General features: G+C 47.1%; 1 protein-coding gene and 1 long non-coding RNA gene across 3 annotated transcripts in view; one reads left to right on the top strand and one right to left on the bottom strand.

Moving 5' to 3' along the window:
• Positions 1–14,008, bottom strand: part of sipa1l1 (signal-induced proliferation-associated 1 like 1) — a 69,367-nt gene extending 55,359 nt beyond the window's left edge. Inside the window, exon 1 of one of the 2 annotated variants that reach the window (XM_029002619.1) lies at positions 13,732–14,008. The gene's annotated coding sequence lies outside the window, so the exon portion shown is untranslated. Of the gene's footprint in view, positions 1–13,428; positions 13,558–13,731 lie in introns of those variants that run through there. The other variant, XM_029002620.1, reaches the window with a different exon arrangement.
• Positions 8,580–10,010, top strand: LOC114803215 (uncharacterized). The gene is made up of 3 exons (XR_003751897.1): positions 8,580–8,875; positions 8,995–9,525; positions 9,876–10,010. It is a non-coding gene; the product is annotated as an uncharacterized LOC114803215 (long non-coding RNA).
• Positions 14,009–17,002: the final 2,994 nt, after the last annotated feature.

The following is a 17,002-nucleotide window of genomic DNA, read 5'->3' as shown; positions in this document are numbered from 1 at the left end:
TGAATCATATTCACGGCACAACAAGTTGACATGCACTCAAGGTGACAGGACCGGCTCTAGTTATTTCACGGAGTGCGTTTTTGGGGGATAGAAGGGGCGTGCGGCACACCCCCACGCTCGGCATGCTGGGCGGAGCTCTCCCGGGACGCGTGACGGCTGACTGCGGCGAGGAGGGGGGCCGTGCCAACGAAAGCCCCTCAAAATCACCGGCTTCTGCCAGGGCCGTGGCCCAGAGGGAGTCCTGCCTCGTTCCGGGACCTGAGCCTCGGGCCCACAGTGAGAGGCGTTCGTTCGAATGGCCGAGGGAACGAGGCCAGAAATACCTCCGGCTCTGTGAAGGTGGCGAGCCAGGACCTCCGGCTCCAAAAGGCCCAGCGACGACCCGCCGGGCCACGAACCAGCACGAGGTGCGGCGTAATCGCCACTCATTACCCACCGGCCAGAGCCGCAGGACACCGGCCTGCCAGCACATTCCGTACGAGAAGAGAGCAAAGACTAAGATTAGGACGAGCGCCTGGGGGGGGGGGGGGGGGGGGGGGGGGGGGGGGGTACGCCAAACGGTAATGCTGCCGTAAGCCCAGCTAAAGCATCCCTCGTACGAGCCGAACGGCTGAAAAGCTCGGGTAACAGATTAACCAGAAACGAAAACAGATTGAAAATCTTCTCAGGACCTCATTTAAAATCCCGACATTTAAGGCCCGCGGTAATTAGCCCCCCCCCCGACTAGTTAGATTCCCGTTAGGTCCGGCGGGGAACGCGGCCGTAATGTGATTCTAGCTCCGGAAAAGGAGCCCCGCAGATGTGATTTAGTCTCTACCACCTGAAAACAGCAGCACCGCATCAGTACATCTTCATGAAGCCTTTATTGCGAGCGGGGAGCCGGGGACACCGGCACGGGTTTCATCTGGAATCCATGATCTCTTCGGATGGCAACGCAACCTGAGTCGTGGGGGGCGGGGCCAGCCGTTAAGTGTCGGGCTGGCGAGCCCACGTTTAACGGCCGTGAGGAACGCCGCCCCAGGGCTTCGGGGGCCAACTCTCTACCTCGAGGAGAAAGAGGGTGCCGTAGGGCAGTTTGACCCCCTCCACGCTCATACATACGCTCATACGCACAAAAAAAGGCCCTTTCAACGAATGTCCTGCCACCGGGCTTCACCCCCAGACGCTTTCACCCGTGCAGCTAACCTCGAGGGAAAGGGGTCAAGCCGTTGCCTGACTACCGGCATCTGGGCAGCCCCTCGCAAAACAAAACAGTTAACCGCGGGGGCGGGGGGGGCTTCTCTTCCATCTCCCCCCTGCCGAGAGCAATCAGAGCCGCATCCCAACTCGGGCATCCTGACTTGCTAGGAGGACGGAGAAAGAGCCGGGGCAACAGTCACCTGGCGGCACACGCAGAGGGAAAAATGTCTTCGGGCTAGGGAGTGGGGGGTTGGGGGACGTCCGACGAACCTTATATATGGACATATATATGGCAGGCTGGTGTCCAGGGTGGTAGTAGCCTAGCGGCTAAAACACTCGCCTATGAACCAGAAGACCCAGGTTCAAACCCCACTTACTACCATCGTGTCCCTGAGCAAGGTCCCTAACCCTGAGTGTCTCCAGGGGGGCACTGTCCCTGTAACTACTGATTGTAAGTCGCTCTGGATAAGGGCGTAAAGGCCGCAAATGTAAATATATCGTTCCGGAGCTGAGCTGACCATCCATCAAATGGTCCCTTGGCAGCTTGTGTGGTCTCTGCTCTATGGTCATAGTTTCATCTCCTGTATACACACGTACAAACACAGGAAGATTAAAGGGACTCCCTGATTCCCCAGTCTCTGCTCCTTCAGTGGAGGGATGGACACCACTCTTCTACAAGATGATGCTAGGGTGGCAGTAGCCTAGTGGGTAACACACTCGCCTATGAACCAGAAGACCCAGGTTCCCACTTAGTACCATTGTGTCCCTGAGCAAGACACTTAACCCTGAGTGTCTCCAGGGGGGGACTGTCCCTGTAACTACTGGTTGTAAGTCACTCTGGATAAGGGCGTCTCATAAATGCCGTAAATGTAAATGTATGCTGTTGGGAGATAAGGTCCATTCGGGTTGAGATCTTTTGATCTAAAATATGGGGCACGTTCGCAAAATTCACAGGAGTAAAAATATTGTAAAGAACGTCTTGCTACTAACTGCTGGCAAACCAAGCCCGTATTTCACCACAAAACTCTGAGCCTTGCACCCAAACAGTCTCTTAGGCCCCACACCTTTTGATCCAAGATTTTTTTTTAGGCCTCGAGGGCCCCCCCCCACCTAGTTGGTCCCCGGGTAACCGTTCCCCCTTTGTCCCCCGCGCTACGACGCCCATGCCTGCAGGCAAGCTCTCGTGCGACCTGTTAATACGTCACACACCCAGAGACCTCAGGGGCCACGCCGGCAACCGGGTCGGACATCCAGGGATTCCGAGCGATTGAATGCAGGAAAGAATGCACGTGGCACGAGAAGACACTGTCCATGTGCTACATCTTTTATATCGGCAGAAAAATGGTTCCCCAATTGGCATTATCACGTGATCGTTGCACTGATGTCCTGTGGACGGGGGGAAGACGGCACGCCGATCAGGACAGAAATATTAGACTTTAGGTGATCGCTCGCTGTTGCCTTGGATCGATTTTGCCATTGACCTTCCACTCTAAGGGGACAAGTGGACGAGGTTTTGTCTTTTAATTCGCCATGGGTCTGCACCCACGCACAGCCGAGGAACACAATGGCAGACGCATGTGGCTCTGCTTAAGGCAGCCGGGGGCGCCGACGCCGGCGGCAGAGCGGGCAAGTGTGTCTGCATGTGGGCGGCCAGCGGGACGCCGGCTCCTTCCAGTTTAACACGTTTCACCCATACTGCTCAGGAGACGGCAGGTGGGGGTGTGGGTGGCGGGTGGCATAACGGTAAAAATAGCCGGGCCAACATCCAGCATCCAACGCACCTGCGCGCGGCGGAGTGCATCTACGGCACAGCGATCCCGGGGCCGGCCTCTCCGCGGCTACCTGGCCGCTCGTCGCAGCGGGCCAATCGGATGTGAGACGTGGGAGGACAAAATGGCGGCGGTTTCGCGAATCTTGTACATCTGTCGTAGGCATCTGGGACGCACACGACCACCCACCCACGCACACATTTGGTTACTGTAACCGCACCAGGGGGAAAAGGCACGGCGCGGCGTTCAAAAGTGTCTCCAGACCTGCGAGATTCCTCGGAGATACGCGGAACGCAGTGTGGAAATGAGCTGAAAATGAGTGCTAATTACTGTCTTAAAGAAAAAAAAAAAAAAAAAAAAAAAAAGAACCGTATCACCACCACCATCATTACGCCGCAAGGCTTCTCACATGCGCCGCTTCGATGGCACTGTGACGACGTGCACGCGCTGGATTTCCAGAGCCTTCACCTGCACAAGTGGCAAGCAGGTGTTGGCAAACTCCTTTAAGGTAGCTGGTTGCAGAGGGTCCGGGCCTGAAAGGACATTCTGTCAAAACCGCGCTCGTATGTGCCAAAATGCATTATGCAAGGAGCAGTCCGACGCATGGCTTAAGATGCACGGGGGTGCGAACTAAAATTTCAACCTGGATGCAAATGTGCAGTTCAGCAGAAATCAGCCTCCTCCCTTAACAGACGGGCAAGGGCCTTACATATATTAATCTTTTAAATGCCTAGTATCTAGCCTTTCTTATGCATGTAAAGCTGGCTTGGAGTCAGGGAGGGGTGGTTGCTATAGGGCTTATAAAGGGGTTATAAAATTTTCAGTATATTGAAACATTACATGTTTACCCTGTTATAGCCCTGTTTAAAATCAATAAAAATATTGTTGAATAAAAAAAAAAATCTATTCATCTACACAGGAGACCATGTATGGAAATCCTTATATTCAAATATTTCTTCTGCAAAAATGTAATATGTATTCCTGATGATACGCTCCGAATTTTACATTTCAGAATATGATTATGACAATATATTTTGATATATAAACACAATATCAAAGCTTGTGCCATATCTAATTGGTGTGTGTGTGTGTGTGTGTGTGTGTGTGTGTATGTGTGTGTGTGTATATATATATATATATATATATATATATATATATATATATATATATATATATATTTTTTTTTTTTTTTTTTTTTTTTTTGGTACCTTGCTAATATATTAAAGCAAGTAAACTAATAATTCAAACTGCATGGTGTGTTTTTCAAAATGTATACAGTATTGCTAAACAAAACATAGCAATACCCAAGAGTATAGACTTTCTCTTACACCCCATCAAACAATTGCACAGCACATATTCTGTGTTGGACAAAAAAGGGATTTATGGTACAATTTCTGATAGTGTTTTCATTTAAACTTGTATGACCTTCCATGAACCTCCATTAATCAAATGGAAGAGCATTTACTTTATTTAGGGTGGGGCGATATTGTCTAAAAATAATATCACAATAATGAATATTTGATAATCTTTGCATGTTGTGACACACATGCATCACAGGTGAAGTACATGCTGTCTGTTGAACAATAATATTAGAATTTATCTTCAATGGTCACAATATAGTCATTTACTACATCGCATGTGGAACAAGCTGAGATGCATTCAGTATATTAACCTCCACTAATTGTATTGTATACATGTTATCTTAATCATACTGTAAATGATTCCCACCCCAGTGATTAACAGCATTTATGCCACTGCAAACCCAAATATACATCCCAGAGGTGCATAGACACTAATCAGGGAGAGAAAGGTGGACAAAATGTGGATGCAAGGTGAAAATGGCCGTTTAACGGGACTGACGTTACTGGACATTCCTTCAAAATAACTGGCAGATCACTCGACATTCCGATATGATGGCAATCCCAACACAATTTTTCATAAACAAAATAAGCAAGCAGCATCACGAGATGACAAGAACGTTTACACATCATCTTCTCGGGCAGAAAATATCGAGTGAAATGAGAGAAAACTGTCAGGCTACAAGCAGACTACTGGTTACCAAGGTGATATAGACTCCTGAGGGAGCCAGGCGAATCTCACACACACACACACACACACACACACACACTTAATTCATTGACTGGCCATTATGCAAAAAACCAAAGGCGCCCGACCTCCTTTCATGGGGGGTGCCCAGCTCCCCAGTTATCAAAAGTAAATGAGTTTCCCCCACTCTGATCCCGGCATCGCCCACTTCAGGCCGGACGCGTCACGTGACAAAGGCCATCTTGCAGAAACGCTGGTGGAAACATGGTGCCAACGTGATCTCCAGGATGATCAGAATCACGAAGGACCAGAAAACTTCCCCCTCATCTAATGAAAAGCGCTAAAGGCATCACGTCCTGTATCCATAACAACGGGTCTGAACAGTAAAAAAAAAAGAAAAAAGAAAACAGATGCTCTGCAGGATCAGAGCATCGCAGAGGGAACATTTTACCACTCAGTTGTGTAACAGTGCGTCAGCTGAACGTCGAATGGAGAAAGTAAGGAAAAAAGACAACAGGTGGGAGAATGTTCGCAGTGGAAAAAATAAAGCCTAAAAATACCACAGATCTCACGGTAAAAAGCAAATATGTGTGTGATATATATATATACACACACACACACACACACACACACACACACACAATAAAGCCCACCGTGGTTTAATAATTCATTATGCAACTAAATTTCTGCATGATACTGTGGCTTTGACGTGTGCTTGGCCCATTTGCTACTGTGTTGCCATGGAGCCTAGAACAGTTCTACAAGTGCAGCAAAAAATGATATTTTTCATAAAAATGATTTGTCGTGAATTCCACATTGACGTCTGGTCAGTGCTTGGACAACTGAACAAGTGGAGGCACTGATTAAAAAAATACTACAAAAAAAATAAATAAGGGTAGCTAACTTATATGATAATCAAGATTACGGGTGTGTATTTACAACTGTATCGCGATATATTGTGATAATGTACATATTATGATATTCTACAGTTCCCGGAAAAGGTAAAAACATAGCTGGTATGCAAGATGATGTGCTCGGTCTGTCATGTTTTTTACGATTCACGTACAGCGCCATCTACAGGAGTGGAGGTTGTAGTAATGCACTGATCCTCATCTCTGCTGACCTCCCTAAAGAAATCGCTTGATGGCACCAACCGGTGGACTAAATTCGTACCGATAAAATATCATCATGAATATATCGCGATATGTTGCTGTATCGAGATTTTCTAAGAACCCTAATCAAGATCTAGGGCTGCACGATTTGGGGAAATAGACATATTGCGATTATTGAGATCAATATTACGATATGCGATTGCGATATGATAAAGGACACTTGCTTGTATATCAATGAAAAGTCGCATACTAATAGTGAAATGTTTAATTTCAAAGTGAAACATACAAACTACTTATAACAACCTGAAATGCCCAGTGCTTTCAAAATACAATATTCTACAAAATTAAATAAATCACAAAAAACTCTTTTACATTACTGTCGAACGACAAACCCTGGTAAGGCTAAACAACTGTTTTGATTATATTTGATTATATAAAATCCCGTATTATAAAGTTAACTAAACAGCTAAGAACAGTCTGAATAGTTAATGCATACGTTTAGCCAAAACGTTGTTTGGAGGCTGACTTGAACACAGGAATGCATAGCTTCGCTAGCTTAGCCTAGCTTAGCTAAGGTTAAGACTTATAAAACGGGGATTTTATAATGGCCAAATATATTCAAAACAATTGTCCAGCCTTACCTATGAAATGTAATCCCCCGGGATCTGGTTTGGAGAGTACAGCGGTTTGTACAGCCCCAAGCAGCACAAGAGTGATGCATTTTTATGCACTTCTCTCCATAGACATGTATATGCTTCACTCCACAGCAAAGCCTATCGCAATATGGCGGCGACGTTGACGTATGATGCAGCGCGTCATGCGGCGTCTACCCATATGTCTCCAAATCGAAAGTCATGTGACCAAACACGTCACATCCGACTGAAGTGAGACTTCAGTCAGCTCGCAAACTTTGAGAGAATGAGAGAATGGATCGGATATGTTGCCGATCAGATCCATATACTAATCATTTAAATCGCAGCCTTTTGCGTTCATGTAATCGCACAGACTGACATTGCGATTACGATTGCGATTAGATTAATCATGCAGCTCTATCAGGATCTTTGCAGAGATGTTACCAGAACAACCTTAGTGACATTAGGGGTGTTGAAATTAATCATATAATCAATGCATCGCGATGAAGACGTGGGCGATATTGCATCATAGGGGTGTTAAATTTAATCTTATAATCAATGCATCGAGATGCAGACGTGGACGATTTAGCATCGATGCAGTGCAGAACATAATCAATAATATCATGATTATGTGGAATTCAATTTCAGCCTGATCTGGGAAGTTTTACACTGCACATATTTTCACGTGACCAATTTGGACATTACACGTACCAAATATTACTGCTTTTATGTAATACAAAATGAAATAATACAAGGACCTCGGTTCCTCTGCTTGGTGGAGATGTTGATCTGCATCAGGACCGGGGCAGACGATTAACTCCGCCCACAACATAGTGCCGTGTGCATTTAAAGGAGAACCACCAGTATATACAACTGTTACAAGGTGAGTGCAAACGTAACAAGTTTTTCTGCTCTGGAGCAAATCAGAGCGTCCACACAGGCACACGAGACCGTAACTCTGGTATTTGTAAACATCATGTGACCATGTAGAAAATGGCTGGGATTCATCGTGATGCATCGATATCTGCTAATCATAATCGAATCGTGAGACCAGTGCAGGTTCACACCTCTAAGTGGCATACCCGCATATATTAGCAGAAGTAGATAAGAAATAATAATACTAATCAGCGTATAACCATAAACCTCTGACTGTGGCTCAATACACGCATGGGGAGGTGCCTGAGCAAGAGGAGTCACACACTCCCTTCGTCATGCCCGCCCAAGCAATCATTAACCTGCTCCACCTAATGTCAATGTTTACTGTTGCTCCCTCTCTCAATGGAGAGGTATGCGGAGAAGGGGTCGGGTTTCATTGTTCGGGGGCTCGCAGGGCTCTGCGAAGGCCGCGAAAAACGATGACCTCGTCAGCACCGTGTACACAACATGCCACCACCCCCGAACTCGGTGCGCTCGCTCGGTGACCTTGGTGACATCGGTGTGCTACCGCACCTGGGGCGCACCGGTCGTTGCCCGGCACAGGGATGTCACGCGAGATGGAATCAGAGCGCCGCAGCAGATTTACGAAAGCAAATAAATAAATAAGTAAAAAAAGGCTTCGCCGTAATGCGGCATAAATAAATAAACAAGCCGTTGCATCACATGGGATGTTTTGTGCACAGTCACGCTCTACGCCGGCGAACTCACCGACGCTCGCTCTCCAGTAACACGATATTGCCACGAACGCAGGAAGCCGAAGGAGGAAAAAAAAAAATCTGAATTTTACTGACTACACGGTCCCCCCGCCAAGAGACAGGAAGGGGGTCCAGGGGTCGGACAAAAAAAAAAAAAAAAACCCAAACTGCTGCCATCAGCAGATCGAGCGCCGGGACGCAACACAAAGGCGGCGGCCATGAAAGCCTGTGGCCCAGGAGAGCCGGCTTTGATTAAAGCGGCCTCCGGTGGGATCATTTATTAACGTGTAGGCGCACCCGGAGCTGCCGGAGCAATAAACCGGCGCAATAACGCGCAGAGACCTCGGGGGCGAGCTCGTCGGCTCCGAGGCCGCGCGTGGGCCCGGCCAACGTCAAGGGCCACGTCCATCGCCGGTCTCGACGGAACACGGGGTGATTTTTGGAACGTCCCTGGCAACCGCGGAGCCGTCCGTCACCGGACAGGAGGCACCTCGGACGCGAACCAGGTGGGTAAACCCTCCTGCTCGTCGCCGTGCGCAGTCTGGCGGCTTGATGAATCAGCGGCGATGACAATGCGGCGCGTGGTGACTCAACATATTGCTCAACCCAATCAATGGTGTCGCAGGGAGGATGGGACACAAGTAATTGGACGTTGCAGTTGCCGAAGAGGACGATCCGACAAAACACGGTCGCGCCGGATTCTGGAACCTTTAGAAGTGAATAAAAAACGGGCACAAGAAGACAAGAGGTGGGGATTTAGAATAAAATCTGTCCGAATGGGAGTTTGAGATGACCCCGGAGAAGAGAGGAGGAAAAAAATAAATATAAAAAACACCCATCTGGCCGAGACAAACACCATAAATACGTGCTTCCATTTTTGGCCGCAAGTCCATCAGGTGCGTGCAGCGCAAGGGCCTGTGCGGGAAAGGAGCCGGGCTCGCTACGAGGGTGTCAACTCGTCCACCGACTTCCAAGCCTTGGTGCGGCAACGTGAGTCACAGGGCGTTAATATTCTGCCGCAACCCCCCCCCAAAAAAGCCTGGAAAAATATAAAAAAACATAAAAAAAACAAGAGGACACGTCCCTCAACACAGTCAAGGTCGTGTGACGTGGAGGACAAAAGGAGGAGAGGGGGCCGGGATTTTGGCGGCACGCGGTACGTTAACATAACACGCAGCCGCGTACATATTACGTAGCCAATATACTGTTATTACACATGTAATTATGCTGTAATTGTACAATCTGCTGAGATATTTTCCTGGCCGATCAACAACAATACAGGAAACCGTGAGGTTCTGATGACAAAGAAAATAATATCCTTAAAAATAAAGGGAAATTCATCCCTTTTGTTGATGCAAAGCCTGTAATTATTGAAATTAGTGTCATTCTAGCACTGCATCATTCTATTTTATATATTCATTCAATTCCAATATAAAATATAGAATAAAACCCTTTAAAAGTCAATAATTAAAAGAAGTTTTAATTTCTTTTGTCTTCTTCTTTTAGATATTCCATTTTGCAGTGGTCATCACCAAGGCCTAAGAAGAAGTTAACCTTGAAGATGCAAACTTTTGGGTTCTCCTCACAATCCTGAACTTTATGTTGGATTAACGGGACCAAGGCCATTCATCACACGCGCACAAAAAAAATTAAAATAAAATTCAAAGCCATTAAAACCATATGGGAACTGTTTGTTTAAACGAAACTGGGGCCAAGCATTTCAGCCTTAATTCAAAAATGTGTCTGATGTACAGCCAGCCTGATGACAGGCTCGATGACAACGCTGTCGTATTAAAGACCAGCTTTTCTTCAGCAGGGAGACTGAGGGCTCTGGTTAACATAAAGCGCATGATGAATCGCCCAATATGTTTGGCGCAAAATCTTTTGCCCTCGTCCAAAAACCTTTTTTGCAACTATATTTGGTGCTGTACAGATCAATTACCCAAAAAAATATCAAACATTCTCGATGAATCTAAATCCGATATGAGCAAATGCATTTTATCTGCAAATTAACCTCCTAAAGTGTGTATGTACAGTACAGGCCAAAAGTGTGGACACATCTTCTCATTCTATGTTTTTTCTTTATTTTCATGACCATTTACGTTGGTAGATTCTCACTGAAGGCATCAAAACTATGAATGAACACATGTGGAGTTATGGACTTAACATAAAGTGGAGACCTGGCCTCCACAGTCACCGGACCTGAACCCAATCCAGATGGTTTGGGGTGAGCTGGACCCCAACAAGTGCTAAACACCTCTGGGAACTCCTTCAAGACTGTTGGAGAAGCATTTCAGGTGACGACCTCTTGAAGCTCATCGAGAGAATGCCAGGAGTGTGTAAAGCAGTAATCAGAGCAAAGAAACTAGAATATAAAACATGTTTTCAGTTATTTCACCTTTTTTTATTAAGTCCATAACTCCACATGTGTTCATTCATAGTTTTGATGCCTTCAGTGAGAATCTACCAACGTAAATGGTCATGAAAATAAAGAAAACACATTGAACGAGAAGGTGTCCAAACTTTTGGCCTGTGCTGTATATAAAATATAAAGACAGCATGGAGAATCTTTTATGAGTCACGACCGGAGATAAGGGCCGCCGTTACCGTGTTGAGTTGTGGTGTTGGGTGTTGTGCCTGCGCTCCTTTTATAAACCCAGTCCAACATGTTTAGACTACACGAATCTCACCTGGCGTTGCGTAACTCCAGACACGCCAGTGCCAACGAGCTCACAAACACAGGGATTCCACCACAGCTCTCGCCAATGAAGGTCGGCAGAAAGCTGATGAAATGGAGACCATGTTCCACCTCTTGAGATAATTAGTCACCAAACGAAATCCTTTCATCTTAATTTCAGATGTACGTTTAAGACAGTTTATCGGGCCCAGCCTACAAGATCAAGTGGTTATATGATGAACTTCTAACATCTTTGTCTGAATAATAATCTTTGAACAATAATTTTAGCGGAAAAAAAAACGAACATCTGACAGGGTCCCTGTACAGGGCCCAGATATAAACAACCAGCAAAATTGAATTAAATGATATACAGTCAGTTCAACTGGTCAAGAACGTTAGCAACGTACAGACTGCTAAGTATCCTCAGTCGACTTCACTCTACAATATACAACACTACAAAAAAAAACTAATATCCCCATAATAAAAAAAAAAGGGACCTCTATACCGACATTACTGTACGGAATGAATTGTCACATTATTTCAATATTGGAACAGGACTATTTAGCAATAAATACTTTTTCAATGCAGCTGCCTCTAAACCGTACAATAGGTTCCACACACACACACACACACACACACACACAAACTCTTCAAGGCAGTTTTACCCAGCATCCCCTTAATCCTGGAATACCTATAGAATTTAGAGCCCATCTCCATCTGAAAAGCCTTTGATAATCCTCCTGCTGCCAATCAGCCGCCCCGGCATTTTCCCTCTCCAACTCCCCCCCGCCCGCTACATGTGTTGCACAACATGTGTGCGTCCACCTACACACTCCCTCTGAATAGGCTACTTAACGGGCGAGAACGCGGCGCGGCCTGCGGAGAGCCGCATCCTTGGCAGCCTCGCATGGTGGGCTGCCGAGATGTTCCCTCGCGGACGTGTTATACCGTCGCACGGCCAAGCGTGGACTAGATGTCCCTTCACTTTCTTCGGGAAGGAGCGGGGGAGACTTCCGAAGCGCTTCTTCTGCAGGTGGACGGGTCCCAGTCACCCCGCCGCCCACGCACCCCTGCAGAGGCCGAGGAGTGACATGCAAATGACCCCCCCACCCCCCCTTCAATACCAGAGTCCGGCCTGCCGCAGGGGTCTGGAACTCCGCCCCGCCGCCTCATCCAGCCACACGATTCGGTCGCATCTGACGGCCCCGCTCGGCCTTCGCTTTATATTCACAGAGCGGAAGAGTGAATTTTTTTACCCCCAGGCTAAAGGTAATGTTGGAAAGAAGCAGAAAGTATGAGGTGGTAGTGGCCTAGCGGGTAACACACTCGCCTATGAACCAGAAGACCCAGGTTCAAATCCCACTTACTACCATTGTGTCCCTGAGCAAGACACTTAACCCTGAGTGTTTCCAGGGGGGGACTGTCCCTGTAACTACTGATTGTAAGTCGCTCTGGATAAGGACGTCTGGTAAACGCTGTAAATGTAAGTAGTGAGGGACGCCGTGCTCCTGTTTGGTGGTACGTTAAATGCTGGTCGACCGGCAGGTCCAACCATGGTGGCGAGAAGACACAGGCCTTCGCTGTTTTTTTTTTTTTTTTACATCGTCGCAGCAAATAAAACAAATGTTTTACAGGAAAACGGTGGTTCTCTGCTCTGCTATAAAAAAAAAAACACGTAGCATTAAAAAGTAGAGAATGGACATGGTTCAACGGAAGCCAACAAAACCTCCGCACATCGCATCATTTTTCTTTTTTTTTTAAAGCCGACACTTGATCGATGGAGAGAGAAATCGTTTTTTTGAACCAAAAGGCACGTTTTAAGTGCAGATTTGACTTGCGGGCAAAACCAAGATCTAAATACGATTTTTTGAACACAGAGACCCATTAGACTGACACCCTACTTCCTGTCACTGTCACCATGGTGCTGCAAGGACTTAGCATGGAATTAACCAATCAGGTCTAGGCACCATCCAAAGTTTTACTGTACACCACACACACACACACACACACACACACACACATATATATATATATATATATATGGCAAGAGGAATTTAGATTTTTCAATTAAAACTTTTATTGGGGTAAAAAAAAACTCTCGTTCAGGTAACAGAAGCCACTTTAAAGGCTTTTAGCGGTTTACACGCACGCATACAATTGCTGCACAATTTCCCTTATCGTCGAACCACGGAACATGCGAACCATTATCAGCAGATCTGGCTCGGTCCCTTCCCAAAAAACGACCGAGTAGCACCGCGCTGCGGGTACAAGGTCACTGACAGCAGCGCACTTCCATGCGTCTCAACTCGGGTACAATAATGAGAATCATCATCATCATTATTATTATCATCATTGTAACAATAATCTGCGCGCCGTACTCACAACGCAACTCGCCATTCGCGGAGAAACCGGACCAGGACCAGAACCGGGTGACGGGACGGCGATCTCCGCACCGGATGCCGTTTTCTGTTCCTGCCGCCTACCTGCAGCCGAGCGCGGCGGAGCCACGATACGGACGCGTTAAAAAAAAAAAAAAAAAAAAAAAACCCGCTCCCGGTGTTTTCTGGTTTTCCCGACCTGGCGTGAAAATTAAACGCCGACCTGGCAACCCCGTACTCGCGTCCGATGGGAAGCCGGTAAAGTAGAGAGGGATTTTTTTCGAACAAAATTCCACCTTGAACATACCTTTTCCCGCACAGCCGCCACTCGAGCCTCCCGTGGAGGTTGGGAGGGGGGGGGGAGACAACAATAAAAGTCCAGCGAAATCTGAACCCGAGACAGGTTCACTGCGGCGGAAAGGGCAGAGACTCTGTGTGCGAGACGTTAAATAAATAAAAGAAACGGGCGTGGAACCAACGCGGGATCTCCGGCCGCGTCTCGCCTCTCCATCCACGGGGTCCGCGCGTTCCGCCGCCTCCGGAGCGAATCCGCCAACTTCGGAGTTGGTAGAAAGTTGCGGCTCCGCCTCGCCGTGCAGCCCCGGAGCGGGGTTGCCAGGTCGCGCCGCAGCTCTACCTGCGCTCATTCACACTTTGTGTCCACTTTTCAAGTTTGTTTCAACGTGTTTACACTGAAATAAACATCGTAATGCCTTGAACGACACGTGGCATTAGACATTGTGCATCGATAACCAATTAACAAAAATATATGTACAACATTAATAAATGTGTAGTAACCAGTTTGTAACTAATAGTCGTCAAAAATATAACCCTAACCCTAGATCTTGCAGTAAAATGTAGTGTATCGTATTAGTGTCACATAAACAAATCAATCATTGAAAAATTATTGATTATTGAAAAATGATTACCAAAAGTCTAAATCTTTGCATAACTATATATATTTTATCATTAGCATTGATATGTTATGTTATATTTTTAAGGCACTCGGCAAAAAATGTATTGATAAAATACAATATTATAATTTACATGTAAAAAAAAATTTATTTAAAAAGTAAGATTTTATTTAGACAAATGGAGAACGATTTCAAACCAGAGTCATATGCGTACTGTTTTAAATAAAAAATGTTGCTTCGGTGAAAACTCAGCAGACCTGGCAACGCGACAGTGGCGATGAGATCACTGCGGCCCAACGCGTCTCCGCTCCAATCTCGCGATACGCGCGAACAGAGTCAAAACGAGTAAGAAGGAGAAGCTGTTCGGAACCATTCGGAGGCAAATAAATAAATAAAATAAACAAAATAAATATATAATGGGGGGGATCCGTATCTATGGGGATACATCCTTTGGAAAGCGTTGCTCTGGCAACAGCAAAACTGCAAAGATGCAGCCTTCAAGCAACTGGTGTTGTGTTGGAATATGTTACGTGTGACCAAAGGAAAGGCGGTATTGATGCCAACCCCAGTATGTATTCGTTACTTTCCCTGCTGTTAAGCTCCAGCCCTTCAAGTGCAGTGGATCCTCCCACACTCTCTGCGGAAGCTTTGTGTCTCGGCCTGTTTAGAGAAATGGCCTTTTATTTTTTGCCTCGTTCATTCATTTAAATGGGGAGCATGCAGGAATTCCTAATATAACCTTTATAATGCAACATAAAATACACGAATGTCTGAGGTCTTGTGCGGTCCTCTGCAAACAAAAAGGCGAGATTACTGGTTGTTTGGGTGACTCAGGCGTAGAAAGGGATAGCGGCTAACGCTGGAAATAACACGCGAAGAGCGGCGTGGTTTGAGCTGTGGCTAATTGTTTTAAGCGCTCAGAGCAGCACAAGAGCTTTGTGTGGTGAGAAAAGCACAGCCCTGGAATGGCGTTACATGGCATTATATCCGCGCTATCTCGAAAACCGAGGCCTTATATCAGCGTTGACTCACACCCATTGGACCCATTGTGCCTTTTCATGACGAACCTTTAATTACGCAACACTAATCCACCACATGAGGGTCATGTGGGGCCAGACAAATGGCAAATTTCTGATGCAGTGTCTCCATTTTGTGATTGAGGACGTTATGATTTTCATACTATATACGAGTTTGAGCAACTCCACAGAAAAGTTAGCGGTTAAGGAAGCGGCCCCGTAATCAGAAGGTTGCCGGTTCGAATCCCGAAGCGCCAAGGTGCCACTGAGGTGCCACTGAGGTGCACCGTCCCCACACACTGCTCCCCGGGCGCCTGTCATGGCTGCCCACTGCTCACCGAGGGTGATGGTTAAATGCAGAGGACACGTTTCCTTGTGTCACCGTGTGCTGTGCTGTGTATGACAATCCATACATAGACTCGTGAAAATATGAATACAAAATTCACAGCCCCAAACAAACATTCATACTTTTCGGAAGTTGACAATTGACTGATTGTAAGTATTAGTCTAAAAGTATGAAGGTTTTAAATCCAATTCTGATGTTCTGAGATGCACTAGTAGTGTATGTGTATCCTTGATAGTTTGGGATGGGGCAGTGGTGGCCTAGCAGTTAAGGAAGCAGCCCTGTAATCAGAAGGTTGCCATTTCGAATCCATAGGTGCCACTCAGGTGCCACCAGTTAAAAGCAGAGGACACATTCCGTTGCGTCACCGTGTGCTGTGCTGCAGCGCTTCGCAATCACTTCACCTTAAATTTTTCTGAAAATCGTGCGGCCGTTGGTGTGCAACAAGCACAATGCGGCAAACCCCTACATCCCCCTAGAGTTGGTCCTGCGCAGAGCCGGCCCGAGGCCCTGCTGGTGGAATTCCTCTCGCCAAGAATGGCCCCATTCACGGAGAACCACTCGAGCGGCACACGTACGCTAATGAAGAACGACAAGGAAGCCGTATTCACACAGGCCCTTTGTTCGCCCCGCACAGAGCGCCGCAACGCAGAAGCAAACGGCCGACGCTGCAAGCCATGAAGACGGGGTCTCGCATGTTCCCCGGTTAAAGATGTTCTCCATCCCCGTTGTCTGTGCGAAAGCAATCACCACCGCGGCGGCGGCGGCTAACCAAGATGTACAATTTGCATATTTGCACAAGGGCGGGTGGAGCACAGTATTTGTCTTGCTCAGGGACACAATGGTAGTAAGTGGGGTTTGAACCCGGGTCTTCTGGGTCTAGGCGAGTGTGTTACCCACTAGGCTACTACCAGCCATCGTTGTCGTTCTCATTATTTCGATCCTCCGTGCTGTAATTGGCTTTTGGTCCGACCACACACAGTTCTGTGCGTGTATTGATGACGCGCTACCGATCGGAACCACGCGGCCTTTTCCTGGTGGTCGTACATCGCACATCGCACCGTACCGGTGGCTCCCAGTTAACCGGGATGATTTTATTCCACGACGGAATGTGGAGACTGATCAACGCAGGCCTCCGCCGGGTCTGTGTTTCCGGGTCTTATCGCTTCGCGTTCCGCAGCCCGCACCTCCGACCACTCGGGGGGGGGGGGGCAGCGTGACTCACTCTGGCGTGAAGGCACGGCGAGGAAAGGTGGGAGGATGACGTCACGGCACTCAGCGAAAGTGCCTTGAAGCTGGACTCCC

Source organism: Denticeps clupeoides, chromosome 14 (assembly GCF_900700375.1).
Source record: "Denticeps clupeoides chromosome 14, fDenClu1.1, whole genome shotgun sequence".
NCBI classification, from domain to species: Eukaryota; Metazoa; Chordata; class Actinopteri; order Clupeiformes; family Denticipitidae; genus Denticeps; species Denticeps clupeoides.
This window is presented reverse-complemented; position numbering and strand designations above follow the sequence as displayed.